At 42.4% G+C, this 19,893-nt stretch overlaps 1 protein-coding gene across 2 annotated transcripts in view; it reads right to left on the bottom strand.

Moving 5' to 3' along the window:
• Positions 1-19,893, bottom strand: part of MNS1 (meiosis specific nuclear structural 1) — a 174,454-nt gene that overhangs the window by 135,632 nt on the left and 18,929 nt on the right. The window contains exons 2-4 of one of the 2 annotated variants that reach the window (XM_027553925.1): positions 18,788-18,924; positions 17,324-17,719; positions 8,563-8,671 (exon numbers count right to left, since the gene is read on the bottom strand). The gene's annotated coding sequence lies outside the window, so the exon portion shown is untranslated. The remainder of the gene's footprint in view (positions 1-8,562; positions 8,672-17,323; positions 17,720-18,787; positions 18,925-19,893) is intronic. The other variant, XM_027553927.1, reaches the window with a different exon arrangement.

The raw sequence follows: 19,893 nt of genomic DNA, 5'->3' as shown, positions 1-19,893 counted from the left end.
ATAAGTTTTCCCCACAACATCTATTCACATTTCCTGATCTCTTCCCCTAAAGTTGAACAAGAAATTCACTGTCCTCTAGAACAAACAATGCAGCAATAAGCACCCTCCTATATGTCCCCTTATGGATCTGGATAGGAATTATTTGGGGATATGGAATCAACATTAGGATTGCAGGTATGAGCTGTATGTATCTTTGGCTTACCAGTGTGGCAGATTGCCCTCTAGGACAGCTATACCAGTTCACACTCCAAGTAATTATACATGAGAGCACCACATCCCTTCATCCTCACCAACATATAGTATTTTCTGACTCTGTAATTCGATGGGAGTAATAAGGCTTTCCTGGTGGCTCAGTGGTAAAGATTCTGCTTGCCAATGCAGGAGACGTGGGTTCAGTCCCTGGGTTGGGAAGATCTCCTGGGGGAGGAACTGGCCACTCACTCTAGAATTCTTGGGTGGGAAATCCCTTGGACAGAGAAAACTGGCAGGCTACAGTCCATGGGGTCACAAAGAGTCAGACATGACTGAGCACTTAGCACATTGGCACAGGAAGTAACAATTCAAGTACCCATAAAGCCTTAAGATAGATTATGAAACATAGTGCTGAATGAAAACAAGTTACATCACAATACTGTCTGTGTGAGCTAAAAAAACAAGGAACTCTGGTCAATACCCTGTAATAATCTAAATGAGAAAAGAATTTGAAAAAGAATGTGTTCTACGCTGTGCTGCATATGTATAATGGAATTATTTTGATGTACTCCTGAAACGAACACAATATTGTTAATCAACTATACTCCAATGTATTGATAAAATAAAAAATGTTAATTGTTTTTACAATTTATAAATAAATTCAACAAGAAAAATACACATACAAAAAGGCACAGCATAAGTTACAAGGATACATAAATATCTAAGGACATCTGGCAAATCCACCAGAGTGGATGCCTCTGTGAAGAGGATGGAATGGCTGTGGGGATCATGGCTGAAGAGGGAAAATGAAATAAAATTAAAATATAACACAATGAAATAAATGAAGGGATGTGCATAAACCTATGTCAACAGAGTGCCATGAACCAGAGTGTGACTAACTCAGCTCTTGTCATCTGGGGGGAAACAAGTCCATAGAAAGGTAGAAAGGGACAGTGCAGAGTCCTGGGGCAAATCTCTCTTACTTCACCATCCAAGGTGTCAGGAATTCTTCAATTTGTCCATCACCTATAAAATAATACCCAAGATCCTTAGCAATACATTCAGAACTTCTCATCATCTTCCCCCTGTTCCCTTCTATCTCATTGAACTTCAATCTATCTGTCCCCTAAGGAGGCACAAGATTACTTCAATACTCTGTATCTTTACACCAGCTCCTTCCATTGCTTGGGATGCTTTCCCCAACTTGTCTAGCCGGTAAACTCCTATTCATTCAACATGACCTCTGCTGTGAGCACCTTCTTTGCCTTTTATCCTCCTTCACCTGCTCTTCTACCACACATATATCTACTGGGCACTTGTGACACAGCATGGCATTGTCCCATTACTTGCTCACGTATCTTTCCTGGATTAGATTACAAGCTCCTTGAGAAAAGAGTCTGTCTTATTTTGGAACACACCTAAAAAACACAGGCTTCCTATAACTATAATTGAATGAATGAATGCATACTCTGTGATGGGAATTTGCAGAGATTTCTAATGAGGCCCTTTTAAAGAAGTGTTGCAAAAACACCAATGTGTACTGTTATGGAGACTGGAGTAATGAGAGAGGTAGAGTTGTGGAGCTAAATTGCAGGGAAGATCCATCTTGTCAATAACCCTGCTCCTCTTCCTTCTTTTCATGGAATTTCACGTCTACTATGCTACAAATGGAGAAGGCGATGGCACCCCACTCCAGTACTCTTGCCTGGAAAATCCCATGGATGGAGGAGCCTGGTAGGCTGCAGTCCAGGAGGTTGCTAAGAGTCAGACACGACTGAGCGACTTCCCTTTCACTTTTCACTTTCATGCATTGGAGAAGGAAATGGCAACCCACTCCAGTGTTCCTGCCTGGAAAATCCCATGGACGGAGGAGCCTGGTGGGCTGCAGTCCAGGGGGTCGCTAAGAGTTGAACACGACTGAGCGACTTCCCTTTCACTTTTCACTTTCATGCATTGGAGAAGGAAATGGCAACCCACTCCAGTGTTCCTGCCCGGAGAATCCCAGGGACGGGGGAGCCTGGTGGGCTGCCATCTATGGGGTCGCACAGAGTCAGACACAACTGAAGTGACTTAGCAGCAGCATGCTACAAATAAATAGCAGCAGGCACCAAATGAGGAGCTATGCTTTCTTAGCATCTCTGATCTCCTAATTTTCCGATGGTGGGATGCTGCTGTGATTGCTGACACCTTTGGGTCCTCCGACCCTACCACTTTCCCTCAGTCCTGCAACTTTATCCTCATCAAACTTCAATTTTATATTCTGTTATGTGTGTTAGAGTAAGCAGATGTAACTTGAGGGGCTCTGATCTTTCAGTGCAGCTTCCTGCCCACAATGATCTCCCTGATTGTCCTACTTCCATGATTGAAGTAGGACAATGACATGACTCTCCACTAGAGTCAGACGAGTCCCAGGCTACCCAAACCTTCACTCTAGACTTCAAAGACAGTGCCTTGCAGAAACCAATATATTTACGCCTATTTTCAGACCATCCCATTAGCAATTCCGTTACCTGGACCAGGGATGCAGAGGAAGTATGTACATCCTAATGAGGATTAAGGACATGGTAAGAAGGAGCAGGAAGTTAGGGAAAGTGTCCCTGGACCAGAAATGGACAGCCAGGAAAGCACTAGAGAAAATGTCAACAGTCAAAGGAAAGAAAACAGGCATAGGGTGGACCAAGCACATATTAATAACTTCTCAAATTTATTTCTTATCTTTCATAGTTCTATTCTCATTCTCCCCAATGCTGGGAAAGATAGAGGGAAGAAGGAGAAGAGGGCATCAGAGGATGAGATGGCTGGATGGCATCACTAATGCAACGGACATGAACTTGGGCAAACTTCAGAAGATAGTGAGGGACAGGGAGGCCTGGCGTTCTGCAGTCTTTTGGGTTGCAAAGACACGACTGGGTGACTGGACAACAACAACATTCTCATTATGGGGTTCTCACCTGGGCAACCTTTGTGGGTTTGCTTTTTCTTTTTTTTGACCTACTTCCTCATTTTCATAGACAAAGGGTCTCCCCAAAGATGTCTTTTTTAACCTCCTTGCATGAATTTTCAGCATGAAACTCACTCTGCTCCCCACTTCCACTATCCACAATAAACTCTCAATGTAGAGTTAAACTGATTGGACTAAAGGTCAGTTACATTACATTTAAATAAGCATGGAGAATATAAAAAACAGCAGGAAACACAGTGCAGATGTCTTCAGCTACACTTTGATAAGCCCAGCAGCTGTGGCCATTTGAATGCTCTCATGGGAATTAAAAAACTAAAATCCATAAAACAATCTTCAGGCAATAACACTGAGTCTGCCTCTCCACGGAGAATAGGAATCAGTGGAGTAAGACTCAGCATCAGTGAGCTTGCTACTGAATCTAATTATTTTCTGGTGTGACGTTGTTATGGGAAATGTAACAATTGGTATTGACTTTTAAACAGTTCTGTACCTATTTATTATTTGACCTCATTTAACAATTCATTTCCCAGAAAGTATTACGCACAAAGCTAAAAAACAGGGGTCGTGGAGACAGGTTTTTCTCATCTGTTTGTTGCAAAAGAGACAAACAGTACTAAACACAGCTATTGAATTGCACATACATATCTGAAATCCAGGGCTTCCCTGGTGGCTCAGTCAGTAAAGAATCCATCTGCAATGCAGGAGAAGTGGGTTCGATTCCTGGGTTGGGAAGATACCCTGGAGGAGGGCATGGCAACCCACTCCAGTATTCTTGTCTGGAGAATCCCCATGGACAGGGATGTCTGGTGGGATATGGTCCTTGGGGTTGGGAAGAGTTGGACATGACTGAATGGCTAAGCACACACACATCTGAAATCCACTCCTTTCTTGAATGAACTACAGGATCTAAATGTCAGTTTGGCCAATTAAAGTGTTACATTCCGCTGGTGGTGTTTTCTTTGCCAACCAAGAATTATGATTTTTAAAATGAAAAGGCAAAAAAAATATTGTAAAGAAAAGACAGTTATGTGTAAAAAAAAAATGTACTTGAAATCCAGTACCAACAAACTTATCAGTGCTTTCCTCCACTGGAGGTCATCTGTAATGAGTGAATAAATAGTCAAAGGTAAAAGATTTATGTAGACACTGTCCAATTCAACCCAAGTTCAATTCAACTCATGAAAAAATGCTTTACAAGAACACAAAGCTTACAAAACAGAGTTGTTACTATCCACCACTATGACTGAATTAAAGACAATTTAGACTTCTGATAATAGCTTTAGCTATCCAAGTCCACATATTGAACATGTACTATATAATCAGGACCTATTCTAGGCAGTTGTATTTTCATTACATATTGCAAAGCTCATTTTAGAAATAAGAAACATAAGACTCAGAAACTGTAAAACACTCTTCCATGATTTCATGGCACTTGGATGGCAAAGTGGAGATGGGAACATGGCTCCCTAAGATTCCAAATCATAGGTTCATGTATCCATTCCATACCTCTCTTTCAGAAAGTGCCTCAGAGCCACCAGTATATGTTTCTGACATCTTTGGGTAGGAAATGCTTCTGAAAGTATATTGAAGAATAAACGGCCCAGAGTCATTTGGAGCCCCCATACTAAGAAAGGTGAATAATCCATACCGATTTGAAAGAAAGATAAAACAACTACTGAGGTACGAGGCTGCTTTTCTGGTGACTCTTCCACAGCTCTTCATTCTGCTTCTGCTTTCCCTTATAATAGGGACTGTTGTTTTTGTTCAGTCACTCAGTCATGTCTGACTCTTTGCAACTTCATGGACTGAAGCATGCCACATCTCCCTGTCCCTCACCATCTCCCAGAGTTTGCCCATGTAGCAGGAGTAGTATTTAGGAAAAAACATTAATGTGCTTTTCTTATTGGCTTTCCTGAATACAAGACATCCCCCCTAATCTTGTATTTCTACTAAGGCATTGTGTGTTTATTGATAGTGATGGCTCCAAAAGGCATATCAAGAGAGTGAAAGAGTTAATACTCAGTTTTTAATATTTAAAAAATAATTTTGCAGAAAGATGTTACAAAAAAGATTATTTTCTCAAGATAAGATTCTCAAAATTCCTTTTTTCCCTTGATCAGACTAAAAACTAAGTATGGATGAATGAACCCAAACAGTTCACTCATATTACAGAGAAGATACTCCTTCCACTAAGGCAGCTATATCAGGAAACCATTGTTCTGTGGTAAGAGTGAAAATATGGGCTTCCCCAGTGGCTGAGTGGTGAAGAATTCACCTGTGAAGCAGGAGATGCAGGTTCAATCTGTGGGTCAAAAAGACCCCCTGGAGGAAGAAATGGCAATGCACTTCAGTATTCTTGACTGAAAAGTCCCATGGAAAAAGGAACCTGGCAGGCTACAGTCCATGGGGTCACAAAGAGTCAGACACGACTGAAGTGACTCAGCATGGCCCCGCAAGAAGAAAAATATAGGTCAGGAGAAAAACCTGACCCATCTCACCCTGCTGCTGCTGCTAAGTCGCTTCAGTCGTGTCCGACTCTGTGGGACCCCAGAGATGGCAGCCCACCAGGCTCCCTCGTCCCTGGGATTCTCCAGGCAAGAACACTGGAGTAGCTTGCCATTTCCTTCTCCAGCGCATGAAAGTGAAAAGTGAAAGTGAAGTTGCTCAGTCGTGTCCGACTCCTAGCGACCCCATGGACTGCAGTCTACCAGGCTCCTCCACCCATGGGATTTTCCAGGCAAGAGTACTGGAGCGGGGTGCCATTGCCTTCTCCGAATCTCACCCTAAGATCAGATCAGATCAGTTGCTCAGTCGTGTCCGACTCTTTGCGACCCCATGAACCGCAGCACGCCAGGCCTCCCTATCCATCACTAACTCCTGGAGTTCACCCAGACTCATGTCCATCGAGTCAGTGATGCCATCCAGCCATCTCATCCTCTGTTGGCACCTTCTCCTCCTGCCCCCAATCCCTCCCAGCATCAGAGTCTTTTCCAATGAGTCAACTCTTCACATGAGGTGGCCAAAGTACTGGAGTTTCAGCTTTAGCATCATTCCTTCCAAAGAAATCCCAGGGCTGATCTCCTTCAGAATGGACTGGTTGGATCTCCTTGCCCTCCAAGGGACTCTCAAGAGTCTTCTCCAACACCACAGTTCAAAAGCATCAATTCTTCGGCGTTCAGCCTTCCTCACAGTTCAACTCTCACATCCATACATGACCACTGGAAAAACCATAGCCTTGACTAGACAAACCTTTGTTGGCAAAAGTAACGTCTCTGCTTTTGAACATGCTATCTAGGTTGGTCATAACTTTCCTTCCAAGGAGTAAGCATCTTTTAATTTCATGGCTGCAGTCACCATCTGTAGTGATTTTGGAGCCCAGAAAAATAAAATCTGACACTGTTTCCACTGTTTCCCCATCTATTTGCCATGAAGTGATGGGACCAGATGCCATGATCTTCGTTTTCTGAATGTTGAGTTTTAAGCCAGCTTTTTCACTCTCCACTTTCACCTTCATCAAGAGGCTTTTGAGTTCCTCTTCACTTTCTGCCATAAGGGTGGTGTCATCTACATATCTGAGGTTATTGATATTTCTCCCAGCAATCTTGATTCCAGCTTGTGTTTCTTCCAGTCCAGCGTTTCTCATGATGTACTCTGCATAGAAGTTAAATAAACAAGGTGACAATATACAGCCTTGACGAACTCCTTTTCCTATTTGGAACCAGTCTGTTGTTCCATGTCCAGTTCTAACTGTTGCTTCCTGACCTGCATACAAAGTTCTCAAGAGGCAGATCAGGTGGTCTGGTATTCCCATCTCCTTCAGAGTTTTCCACAGTTTATTGTGATCCACACAGTCAAAGGCTTTGGCATAGTCAATAAAGCAGAAATAGATGCTTTTCTGGAACTCTCTTGCTTTTTCCATGATCCAGCGGATGTTGGCAATTTGATCTCTGGTTCCTCTGCCTTTTCTAAAACCAGCTTGAACATCAGGAAGTTCACGGTTCACATTTTGCTGAAGCCTGGCTTGGAGAATTTTGAGCATTACTTTACTAGCGTGTGAGATGACTGCAATTGTGCAGTAGTTTGAGCATTCTTTGGCATTGCCTTTCTTTGGGATTGGAATGAAAACTGACCTTTTCCAGTCCTGTGGCCACTGCTGAGTTTTCCAAATTTGCTGGCATATTGAGTGCAGCACTTTCACAGCATCATCTTTCAGGACTTGGAATAGCTCAACTGGAATTCCATCACCTCCACTAGCTTTGTTCGTAGTGATGTTTTCTAAGGCCCACTTGACTTCACATTCCAGGATGTCTGGCTCTAGGTCAATGATCACACCATCATGATTATCTGGGTCGTGCAGATCTTTTTTGTACAGTTCTTCTGTGTATTCTTGCCATCTCTTCTCAATATCTTCTGCTTCTGTTAGGTCCATACCATTTCTGTCCTTTATCGAGCTCATCTTTGCATGAAATGTTCCTTTGGTATGTCTGATTTTCTTGAAGAGATCCCTAGTCTTTCCCATTCTGTTGTTTTCCTCTATTTCTTTGCATTGATCACTGAAGAAGGCTTTCTTATCTCTTCTTGCTATTCTTTGGAACTCTGCATTCAGATGCTTATATCTTTCCTTTTCTCCTTTGCTTTTCACTTCTCTTCTTTTCACAGCTATTTGTAAGGCCTCCCCAGACAGCCATTTTGCTTTTTTACATTTGTTTTCCATGGGAATGGTCTTGATCCCTGTCTCCTGTACAATGTCACAAACCTCATTCCATAGTTCATTAGGCACTCTATCTATCAGATCTAGGCCCTTAAATCTATTTCTCACTTCCACTGTATAATCATAAGGGATTTGATTTAGGTCATACCTGAATGGTCTAGTGGTTTTCCCTACTTTCTTCAAGTCTGAATTTGGCAATAAGGAGTTCATGGTCTGAGCCACAGTCAGCTCCTGGTCTTGTTTTTGCTGACTGTATAGAGCTTCTCCATCTTTGGCTGCAAAGAATATAATCAGTCTGATTTCGGTGTTGACCATCTGGTGATGTCCATGTATACAGTCTTCTCTTGTGTTGTTGGAAGAGGGTGTTTGTTATGACCAGTGCATTTTCTTGGCAAAACTCTATTTGTCTTTGCCCTGCTTCATTCCGTATTCCAAGGCCAAATTTGCCTGTTACTCCAGGTGTTTCTTGACTTCCTACTTTTAAGAGGATACTAAGAAAAAGGAAATCAAAGACAGTGGATACTGGAGTTCTTATTTTTTTCCTCTCTTCTTGGGGCAAAGCTTTAAGACAGGGTGGTTAAGGAAACACCAAGTAAACTGAGGGGCATGTACAATGCAGGAAGGGGTACAACAGAAAGAAACTAGAGCCTTTGTTCCCACATGCCCTAGTTCTGAGTTGAGGGCCTTGAGGGCATACCTTGGAACTGGTGAGAAGACCTCACAGCAGAGACTTGGAGTGACTCCTCGGGTCAGGGTTCCAGAAGGAGTAGTTGAGCCCTGAGTGGTCAGCATGCATGAGGCAGGGTCTGTAAGAGTGAGAGTTCAGGGAAGCGAAATCAGTCAACACAAATGTATTATTTCTATGGGTTACGTTTCTAGGTGTGGGTAAACTAGATTTTTTGCTCAGGATTCCACTGGGCTGAAATCAAGGTATTGGCTGTGCTGGGGTCTCATCTAGAGATTGGAGGCCTCTTCTAAGCATATTCAAGTCATTAGCAGGATTCATCTCCTTTCAGCTGTGGGAATGAGGCTTCCGCTTCTTGCTGGCTATTGGCCAGGAGTTGCTCTCAGTTTGTAGAGGATGTCCTCAAATTTAGCTACTTGCTGTTGTTGTTCAGTTGCTAAGTCATGTCTGACTCTTTGCAACCCCAAGGACTGCAGCACACCAGGTTTCCCTGTCCTTCACTGTCTCCCAGAGTTTGCTCAGATTCATGTCCATTGAGTCAGTGACACCATCTGGTTAGCTCCAAGGTTCTCTCCCATAAGTCCTCTCACACTTCCAATCTGTCAGGTCCACCTACACAATCTCCCTCTTGATTAAACAAAGGCAACTTATTTATTAGTAACCTGACATTTAATATCTCATCATATTCACAGTTTCTGCCTGTAGTCAAGGGAAGAAGATATATGGAGGGTGTGTACCCCAGGGGGCTGGAATTTTGGGGGCTGATGCAAATTTCTGCTTTCCACAATGATGCAAATTCTAGTGCTCTTCAAAGTTCCTAGATATTTTTTTGCAAGTAAACAGTCTGTTTACATTTGTCATAATGACCTCAAATCTTTAAACTCTGGAGTGTTTTGTTATGTTTTAACTTGGCAATGTTGCCAGGCCATTTATATTTTCAGAGATGCATGTTGAGAAGGCTGGGATAGCCATATCTATGGTTGTGTTTTAGAGCCGTTTCTGGTGAAGGGGTTTGGCGGATCTGATGTCACTCCCCAAAGAAGAAGGAGGTGAGAATCATTGCTTTAAATTGTGGAAATGAGATTTCTAAAGTACCATGTGCCTTATGGATTCAATCATATTTCCTTTTCTTTTTTTTAGATTATAACATTTAATTTTTATTTTATTTTTAAACTTTACAATATTGTATTAGTTTTGCCAAATATCGAAATGAATCCACCACAGGTATACATGTGTTCCCCATCCTGAACCCTCCTCCCTCCTCCCTCCCTATACCATCCCTCTGGGTCGTCCCAGTGCACCAGCCCCAAGCATCCAGTATCGTGCATCGAACCTGGACTGGCAATTCGTTTCATACATGATATTATACATGTTTCAATGCCATTCTCCCAAATCTTCCCACCCTCTCCCTCTCCCACAGAGACCATAAGACTGTTCTATACATCAGTGTTTCTTTTGCTATCTTGTACACAGGGTTATTGTTACCATCCTTCTAAATTCCATATATATGCAATCATATTTCTTTAAAACTTCACAAGCCTGGATGCCAGAGTCTACGATAATTTTTAGAAAAAACCATGAAAAGTTAAACCAAGTATAGGCAATTTACCAAACCATGTTGAAACTTAACACCAAAAATAAAAGTATTTTTGATGCTTTCCTGAATGATATCTCTCAGATAGAAACATTTATGCAAATGACACCATTAGAATCCTTTTAAAGATTTTTTTCATTTAAAATTCCTACTGGTAAATATTAATAGGAATTCAACTCCGGAACTTTACCTTCTTTGTATCTTAAAAGCCAACATGGGCCTTACACGAGATGAGATAATTGACTTTTTAGGACTCTACAGAGGAAGGTATCAGGTGTATTATCTTCCATTAAAATATTGACCTCATTTTGTCTCTTTGGATTTTGTTTGGATTTTATGAGAAAAGATTAGAAATTTCAAGGTTTCTTTCAGAATCTTTGCTGTCCTACTGAAACCCAGGGAAGGAAGCAGAGAAAGCCATGGGATGGTTTTGGTGGCGTCCCCACTGAAGCTATCATTTTGGCATGGCCTTATTTTGTACTGTGATGATCACTTTTTGAGTAAAGTCCATTAATAGATGTAGTTTGATTGAGGTTAGGAGGCAGTAAGGGTAAGGGACATTTGCATTGTGTGTCCCATGAACCCTCCGCCCTTTCCACTTTCCTCTGTCTCATCTCACGCCCATCCCCTGCATATCAAGCATGGGAACCTCAGCAGAGAGAAGGTAGAGAGTAGGGAGAGGAGAAGTCCTGCGGGAAGAGCTAGGGGGAGTCATTAAGAAATGGTTTTAACCTCCTCATGGATGGAATAAAAAGATCTTCTAATATGGAACTAGAGAGAATTCCACCTTGTCCCACTTCTCTCCACATCCTAAATTCCACCACATTTACCCACTAAGTCAGAGAATCACACCATCATGTAAAGCTACTATTGACTGCTGGGAATAGCTAATGTATGCCACAAAGGCAGAAGACTATTGGGAAAGAGATTCAGGGAGCCTTCCCATTACAATCTAGAAAAATAATAGTTTTCCTAAAGCCCACCTCCACCCAATTCACTTTTTCTTACATCTCATTAGGCAGAACAGGATCACATGTCCACCCCTAGCTTCAGGAAAGTGATTTTTTTTTTTTAAGGGCACATGACTGTCACAGTCAAAATGGGGCTCTGATAGTATAAGACAGGGATTTTCACACCTTTTCTGTAAAGGGCTATACAGTATAAATATTTTAGGTTTTGTGGGCCAGATGGTTTCTGTTGCCACTGCTGAGTTCTGCCCTTGCAGCATGAAAGCAGCTGTAGGCAACACATGATGAGGCTGTGTTCCAATAAAACTTTATTTATAAACACAGGCAGCAGGCTGGATTTAGCCTATGGATCTTAGTCTGCCCACTCTTGATGTAGGAGACAGATCGTAGGTAAGCAACAAGCAAGATCTCCCATCCCACCTGTCTGTTTTCAAGAATCACTCTCTCCTCCCCTTTCCCATTCTGCATTCTAGTTCTTGAACACACAAAGAGAATAGGGATCAGCAAACATGGCATTTCACATTTGGAAGGGGTCTAGCTTCTGGGCTCAGACTCGGTTTCAAATCTCTCCTGACACAGGTGTCTGTGATTCTAAGCAAATTGGAACACAGCTACCTGGTATCCTAGTCCTGTCATTTACTCAAGTGCAGGAGGGCCCCATGGTGCCGGAGTCAAGAAGGTACAAGTGAAAGTGGCTGTCACAAGATGATGAATGGCTGCCCTCTGAAGTTTTTATTTGAATCCTAAGTGACAAAACCAGATCAACCAAGGAAATTTGGTGATTTTCTCTGCTGCAAAGCAGCCACCTGGTGAATATTACTTTGCAGCCACCAACCCTTGGCAGAGGTTGAAACAGCAGCTATAATTATAAAGAGCAGGGAGGAAACTCTAAAAAATCTCTTCTGGGTGGCAAAATTCTGAAAAATCAAGATAATTACAACACTAGCTCATCCTGATTTGCTTGGCTGTTTACAGATGAGGAGAAGCTGATGCACTGAGAGCTTTTTCTTTTTCTTTTTTTCCCCTTCTCTTCTATTTGCATTAAATCCTGTGTGGCTCCTCTCTGAAATGTGTGCATATGCTGTGTCCATGTGAGACGCCACCACTGGCACTTGTCATAAGAATTAATCCCTCTCAAGCTTGTTTACAGCTCAGCACTTGTCACACTGCTCCCTTGAGCTTCACGGCTGGTCGGGTTCTTTTTCTCCCCAGCTCTGCGGAAGATTTAATTTCTTTTTTGTTTGTGTGTGTTCTTACCCTTGCAGGTGCAGGAAAGAAAAAATTGCTGCGCCCAGATGTTTTGAAGCTGTAGTAGCATACATACAGCTCAGATTAAACAGAAAAAAACTGCATAAGGCAGGCGCTTCAAGTACATTATTCTATAGGGTATTTAATAAACCTATCATGTCTTCTTGACAATAAGACTCCTGAATATAATTTTAGGAACAGTTAAGGCATCACCAGATCGACTCATTCATAGATGATTTTACAGCGAGATCTGTCATTTTTGAGTGGGGCGCATTACATTATCCCATTTTCAACTTAGAAAATATCTTCTCAGAACAGAACAGTCTGGGAATTGGGTAGACACATCGCCTATCAAGCTGTCTCAGTTCATTACTGGATTAGTTAGACCTCGGGGATTGCAGGCCAGATTTCACCTTAGTTTTGTAACACAGCAAACATAAGCCAAACACAAACAACCCTCTTGCTGATCATTGAGCTCTGTACTAATATGCAAAAGCCCTGCTCAAGTTGCAGATGGATAATGCTTCTGTGGTCCCTCAGTTTGGATTTTCCTTTCCCCAAAGCGATGGGCTAACCTGCTTTGTACACAGCAACTGTCAAAGAGGGGAAGGACTTCAACTCAGGAGAAGAGAGAATGCTCAAAACTCTCCAGACTCCACTCCTCTAGCCTCCAACAATTGTTCCCCATGACTGCATGGAGGTGCCTCATCACCTCTGGCAATGAGCATTTTAAATATTTCCTCTCAGCCAGAGTCTAGATGGTGATACTTGTCCTGAAGTCCCACCTGTGCAATACACCCACCCCTGCTTTGTGACATGGTTCCCTCGAGGACCCTGGGAGGACATTACTATTTCTACCTTTCCCCAGAGATGTAGAAGAGTTCTCTGCTGACCTGCTTAAGATACTGGTTTAAAAGAAAACTTCCATCTCCCTTTGTTCATGAAGCTAAACAGCCTCAGTAGAATTAGGAAGAGAATGCTATTGGCCTCTGTTTCTTTATAGGGAAGAAAGAGGTCATGCAAAAAGAGAGAAAGAGAAGCTCTCATATTTTAATTTAAGTGCCAGTCCTGGATCCCCAGTTGGCAAAGCCTTTTATAGTCAGTTCTTGGCCCAGCATTCTGCATCTGCAAGATCAGAGCTTATTAGTATCATCTCTTACTTCTGCCTCCTAATGCTGCCACCAGAGACTGTAAAAATCTTAGACTACACACACTGCGAGGCAAATGGCTTTTCCTTAACTGCCACAGTGCAGGTTTTTGCTTGCACTGATAAACATATTCCTCTAGCCATACTGGTAATATTAAACACTCTCGTCATCCCAATACCTTCTAGAACACTCACTTAGAACATGGAGACTATATTAGAAATCTATATCAACTATAATGGGCTGTGTGTAAAATAAAGAATAGGAAGATCCTGGAACCATCTTTGGTTTAATAGATTATGACAGTGATGCTTCTGTTCATAGGTCATCAATCAGTTTTAACAATAAAACCATCATATAATTTATAGTTTTATCTATTTATGTTTTCTCTCTTTAATTTGTTCAAAGCATCTCATCAAACACCAAGTATCCTTAAAGCAGGAAGCCTACAGATTCATCAAGATACAGTGGGACTTTATGAAGGAACTCTTGTGGTGGTGATGGTTGTTCTGCTAGTATAAGTAATTTGTACATCTTTAGCAAGTGCTGATTATAAATATTTTAAACATGGGGACCTTGTACCTTGAAGGTAAATCAACACCACTGTTCACCACTGGATTATGGGTGATAGGGCAATAACTACACCAGCCAATAGGTGGCTAGGTGTGGCCAGCTCCTTACTTTCACTGAAATGAGAATCCAGGTGATGACCTTGGTAGCCCAAAAGGCACCTGCTTACTCCTTCCCCAAATCTTCACAAACACATCCACAAACACGTGTGCATGCACTGACCAGATCCAAAAATGTATATACAACAAAGATTAATTCTGCTGAGAGTCAGCTATTAATATATTGTATTGAGAAGTGACACAGTGAAGCTACTGTGTCTTTCTTTTAAAATAATGTTTATCAAATTGGTTTGAGCCTGGAGCAAAGCCAGGAGGAAGGGAGTCTTTAGCTGCAGACTAGATCCCCAGAGTAAAAGAAGCTAGAAAGGAGTCTGGAGACAGAGGGTAGGAATGAGGAAGGAAGGAATGAACGAGGGGAAGCAGAAGCAAGGCGGAGAGGGACATTCTATGTGCGCTCTGCCTGCTTCAAAATTTTGTCTGAAAATGACTGGGCTAGTAGACAACAGGCAGATGCCAAGCTAAAGTCATGCGAGTGTGCTAAGTCTCTTCAGTCGTGACTGACTCTTTGTGACCCTATGGACTCTAGCCCTCCAGAATCCTCTGTCCATGGGATGCTCTAGGCAAGAATATTGGAGTGGGTTGCCATTTCCTTCTCCAGGGGATCTTCCTGACCCAGGGATAGAACCTGTGCCTCCTGCGTTGGCAGGCAGATTCTTTCCCACTCGCCCACCTGGGAAACCAAGGTCTACTAGAAGCAATTCCCTCTCTCTCTGCAGAAAGAACCCACTAAAACTTTTAAGCAATTACTTTCCCCCCCTTTTCTGTAGAAGAATCTCAACTTACGTTTCCAGCTCATCTCCTGTCACTCTAATTCTTACCTAGAACTGGTCACCTTTGTTAACATTTCATGCAAATTCATGCCTTCATATCTTGGCTGAGGCTTTTCAGACAGCTCTTTGCCATCTTCTATTTAAAAACTCTTGCCTATCTTTTGGAATGAAGCTCAAAGGTATTGTCTTCTGTGATATCTTTCTTGAGTAGATCAGTCAGTCCCTCCACTGTGTTTCCAGGGTATGTCCCACCCATTTATTATCCAGGGTATGTCCCATCCATTTATTATCTTGTATGGGAATGTATTATCTTGTTTGAGCGCTTCCCCCTCATCAAGATGGAACTCTCAGAGAGCAATGATGGCACTTGCTCACCTATGTATCCTCAAGGTTTATTTAGCTCACAGTAGGCACTTGATTCTCCAAGTCAGGCTTCAGCAATATGTGAACTGTGAACTTCCTGATGTTCAAGCTGGTTTTAGAAAAGGCAGAGGAACCAGAGATCAAATTGCCAACATCCACTGGATCATGGAAAAAGCAAGAGAGTTCCAGAAAAACATCTATTTCTGCTTTATTGACTATGCCAAAGCCTTTGACTGTGTGGATCACAATAAACTGTGGAAAATTCTGAAGGAGATGGGAATACCAGACCACCTGATCTGTCTCTTGAGAAATTTGTATACAGGTCAGGAAGCAACAGTTAGAACTGGACATGGAACAACAGACTGGTTCCAAATAGGAAAAGGAGTTCGTCAAGGCTGTATATTGTCACCTTGTTTATTTAACTTCTATGCAGAGTACATCATGAGAAACGCTGGACTGGAAGAAACACAAACTGGAATCAAGATTGCCGGGAGAAATATCAATAACCTCAGATATGCAGATGACACCACCCTTATGGCAGAAAGTGAAGAGGAACTAAAAAGCCTATTGATGAAAGTGAAAGTGGAGAGTGAAAAAGTTGGCTTAAAGCTCAACATTCAGAAAACTAAGATCATGGCATCCGGTCCCATCACTTCATGGGAAATAGATGGGGAAACAGTGGAAACAGTGTCAGACTTTATTTTTCTGGGCCCCAAAATCACTGCAGATGGTGACTGCAGCCATGAAATTAAAAGATGCTTACTCCTTGGAAGGAAAGTTATGACCAACCTAGATAGCATGTTCAAAAGCAGAGACGTTACTTTGCCAACAAAGGTCCGTCTAGTCAAGGCTATGGTTTTTCCAGTGGTCATGTATGGATGTGAGAGTTGGACTGTGAAGAAGGCTGAACACCAAAGAATTGATGCTTTTGACCTGTGGTGTTGGAGAAGGCTCTTGAGAGTCCCTTGGACTGCAAGGAGATCCAACCAGTCCATTCTAAAGGAGATCAGCCCTGGGATTTCTTTGGAAGGAATGATGCTAAAGCTGAAACTCCAGTACTTTGGCCACCTCATGTGAAGAGTTGACTCATTGGAAAAGACTCTGATGCTGGGAGGGATTGGGGGCGGGAGGAGAAGGGGACGACAAAGGATGAGATGGCTGGATGGCATCACTGACTCGATGGACGTGAGTCTCAGTGAACTCCGGGAGTTGGTGATGGACAGGGAGGCCTGGCGTGCTGCGATTCATGGGGTTGCAGAGTCGGACACGACTGAGTAACTGATCTGATCTGATCTGAGGCACTTGATGGGAGAAGGCAATGGCACCCCACTCCAGTATTCTTGCCTGGAAAATCCCACGGACAGAGGAGCCTGGTAGGCTGCAGTCCATGGGGTCGCTAAGAGTCGTACATGACTGAAGCGATTTAGCAGCAGCAGGCACTTGTTGGGGCTTCCAGGTGGCATTAGTGGTAAAGAATCTGCCTGCCAATGCAGGAGACATAAGAGACAAGGGTTCCATCCCTGGATCAGGAAGATCCCCTGGAGGACAGCACAGCAACCCATTCCAGTATTATTGCCTGAAGAATCCCATTGGTAGAGGTGCCTGGTGGGTTACAGTCCATAGCGTTGCAAATAGTTGGACATGACTGAAATGACTTAGCACACACTCATGTATTTAGTGGATGAATGGAGCACTGCAATTTTTAAAAAATGAAGAAAACAGTGTGTGGAATTAGCAGGTAAGAAAGTTCCAAATGATGCTCTAATCACAATTCCAGCCTTTTTCTTTCAAAGATTCATCTTTTACTTCCAAACATTTAACTCTGAACACTTCCATCCTTCCGAAATCAGAGCTGTAGCCAAAATAAGTGTCAAGGCTTAGAAAAACCATAGGGAAAGTTTTGGGATCCTGGTAATTGAAGATGGATTTAAACTTCTGTGAAATACCATCATTGCCTGCTTGTGTTATTTCTTTATGCATTTAATAGAGTGCTTACCTTTCAAAACCCAGTTGTGGCTTGCTGTTACATTTTCTTTGTACTTGCTTTAACACCTGTTAACCACAACACTGAGGTTGCCAGTCCTGGCTTCACCTTGTTCTCTGGCTGTTGCTATCACAGTGTAACTGCAGCTCTGCAGCTGCTACATTGGCAGCTATGGTAGGGATCAGGACTGGTCTCTGGCCCCTGGGTCGCTTTAACAGTCACACGGTGGTAGGTGCATTAGAGGCCTCTTTTCTTCTGGCTTGTACAGCCCTTTGCTTATCCTGTCCTTGCAAAGCCCATCACCTCGAGGTAGTAGCACTGCATATCAATTGCCCTCACTAGACTGCAAGTTCTCTGAGGGAAGGAATGTGCCTGACTCATTATCTTTTCTCTGACACTTCTCAGGGCCTGGCATTGGAAGGAAAAAAAAAGAATAATGAATGAACAAATGATGAGCGAATGAATGAGTAAAAATGTCCTCATTAAAATTCTTTGTTGGAACTTCAATTAAGTCACTCATTATGCATATCAGTTATTATTCCCCACCAAATGATACTTCTGATTCAGTGTAATTGGCTGCTTTTTTTCCTTCACCCTGGAAACAAGTAATCTTTCTTGATTATCAACAGCTATGCTATAATACAAAAATAGAAAAGAAAAATCTAGACATGGTATAAACCTGCTAATGGCTTCCTCTCTGGGAGTTATCTTTGCACATCTCTAAATTGCTTTGAATAATATTTGTTATCCTCACCCTCTCAGGCCAGTTGGACATGGTGTGCCCTGTTTATATAGCTGAGTGTATCTAATTCCATTAGCACCACAATAAAATGATGCTGCATTTTAAAAATACCTCAAATATTTTTCATTGGAAGAATGGAATGTTTCTGTTTTTTGGGGGTCTTGAGAGGGGTATCTCTTTTTGAGATTTTTTTATTGAAGTATACTTGATGTAAAATATTATATAAGTTACAGGTGTACAATACAGTGATTCACAATTTTTAGAGGCTATACTCCACTCCAGTACTCTCGCCTGGAAAATCCCCTGGACGGAAGAGCCTGGTGGGCTGCAGTCCATGGGGTCGCTAAGAGTCGGACACGACTGAGCAACTTCACTTTCACTTTTCACTTTCATGCATTGGAGAAGGAAATGGCAACCCACTCCAGTGTTCTTGCCTGGAGAATCCCAGGGACGGGGGAGCCTGGTGGGCTGCCGTCTATGGGGTCACACAGAGTCAGACACGACTGAAGTGACTTAGCAGCAGCATACTCCATTTATACTTATCATAAAGTATTGGCTTTGTTGTACAATATATCCTTATAACTTAACTTTATATCAATACATAATAGCTTGTAGCAAAGTGCTTCTTGGGAATCTTTGGGAAATTAGGCAATATGCTGAAACTATCACACCATCCAATAATAATGATGCCAAACAGATGATTCTTCCCAGTTGAATTATCTGTCTTGACTCACCTAAATTTAATCTCCATTTCCAAGTCAGAAAGCACTTATGGGTGTGGTGAAATGAGAAATACGGGCCTGGGCTCAGAGCAGAGTGAAGCTGACTGGTCAAACAGGCCACAAATGATCAAACTCCTTTCTCTTCATGTCTGTAAAACAGGGACAATAAGATTGACTCCACAAGGTCCTTGTGAAAATTTAAAGACAAGCTTGCATGCTTAACACTTGTAGCCAAATTTTGTGAAGCAGCATTTTCTCCATTGATGTTAGTATGCTTCCTTTTCTGACCCTCTGGTCTCCACCAGGGCTTCTTTTCCCATCAGGGTGCACTGTGTGTCAGTCTACAGATACAACTTCCTGTTCCAGGGGAACAGATGGAGGTATGTTCTCCATATAGTTACACAGTTGAGACAAGCAATTTAAACTTACAATGAGGCAATTTCACAGTGCTTTGATGTAAAACTGGGAACTTTTTTTTTTGGCTTTTCCCTAGTGATGGTGCCTTTTTTTTTTTTTTTTCTGTCCAGAGAGTGCTCTTCTCGGCTCAACCTATGGGATTACTAATCTCCCTATTTCACCCACATTCCTTTCCTTCTAACCCTCCAAATCTCAGAGCAGGGTCTTAGCTTCTGCACCAGCCATGCTGGAAGCTGCCTTTGCTCCCAGCTCGGCCAGTCTTCCCTGGGTTCTCCTCACAGGAAAAGACTCCAGGTTCTGAGTCCAGACTGCACTTCTCTGATCTGGAGCGTCCCCTAGGAGCCTATTCCAAGTGCCTTTCCTGTCAGCTCTGCCTAAGCAAACACTCCTGCCTCAGATTTTAAGGCTGTACTTTACAGGGTATTCCTACATCTCCACTGGGTTATTTTGTCAGCTCTTCTCTGGACTGTCAGGTATCCTAAAAATACATCTTAGTTCATCACAGTCACTTCCATTCCCCATTTTAATCTTAGGTTCTTGTGGAAAATCCCCATCCTTCACAGGGGTAATAGAGTTGACTACAGTCAAAGGCATGTTTACAGCTAAAGAGCGCTCTTGACTCTGGAAGTTGTTTCTCATCTTCCTTTACAAAAGTAAAACCAGTTCAGAGTATGTATTCATGTTCTATTACAACTATTACT

The sequence above is a fragment of the Bos indicus x Bos taurus genome, chromosome 10 (genome assembly GCF_003369695.1).
Source record: "Bos indicus x Bos taurus breed Angus x Brahman F1 hybrid chromosome 10, Bos_hybrid_MaternalHap_v2.0, whole genome shotgun sequence".
Taxonomy (NCBI): Eukaryota; Metazoa; Chordata; class Mammalia; order Artiodactyla; family Bovidae; genus Bos; species Bos indicus x Bos taurus.
The sequence above is the reverse complement of the archived record's forward strand: the minus strand, read 5'-3'. Positions and strand labels throughout refer to the sequence as shown.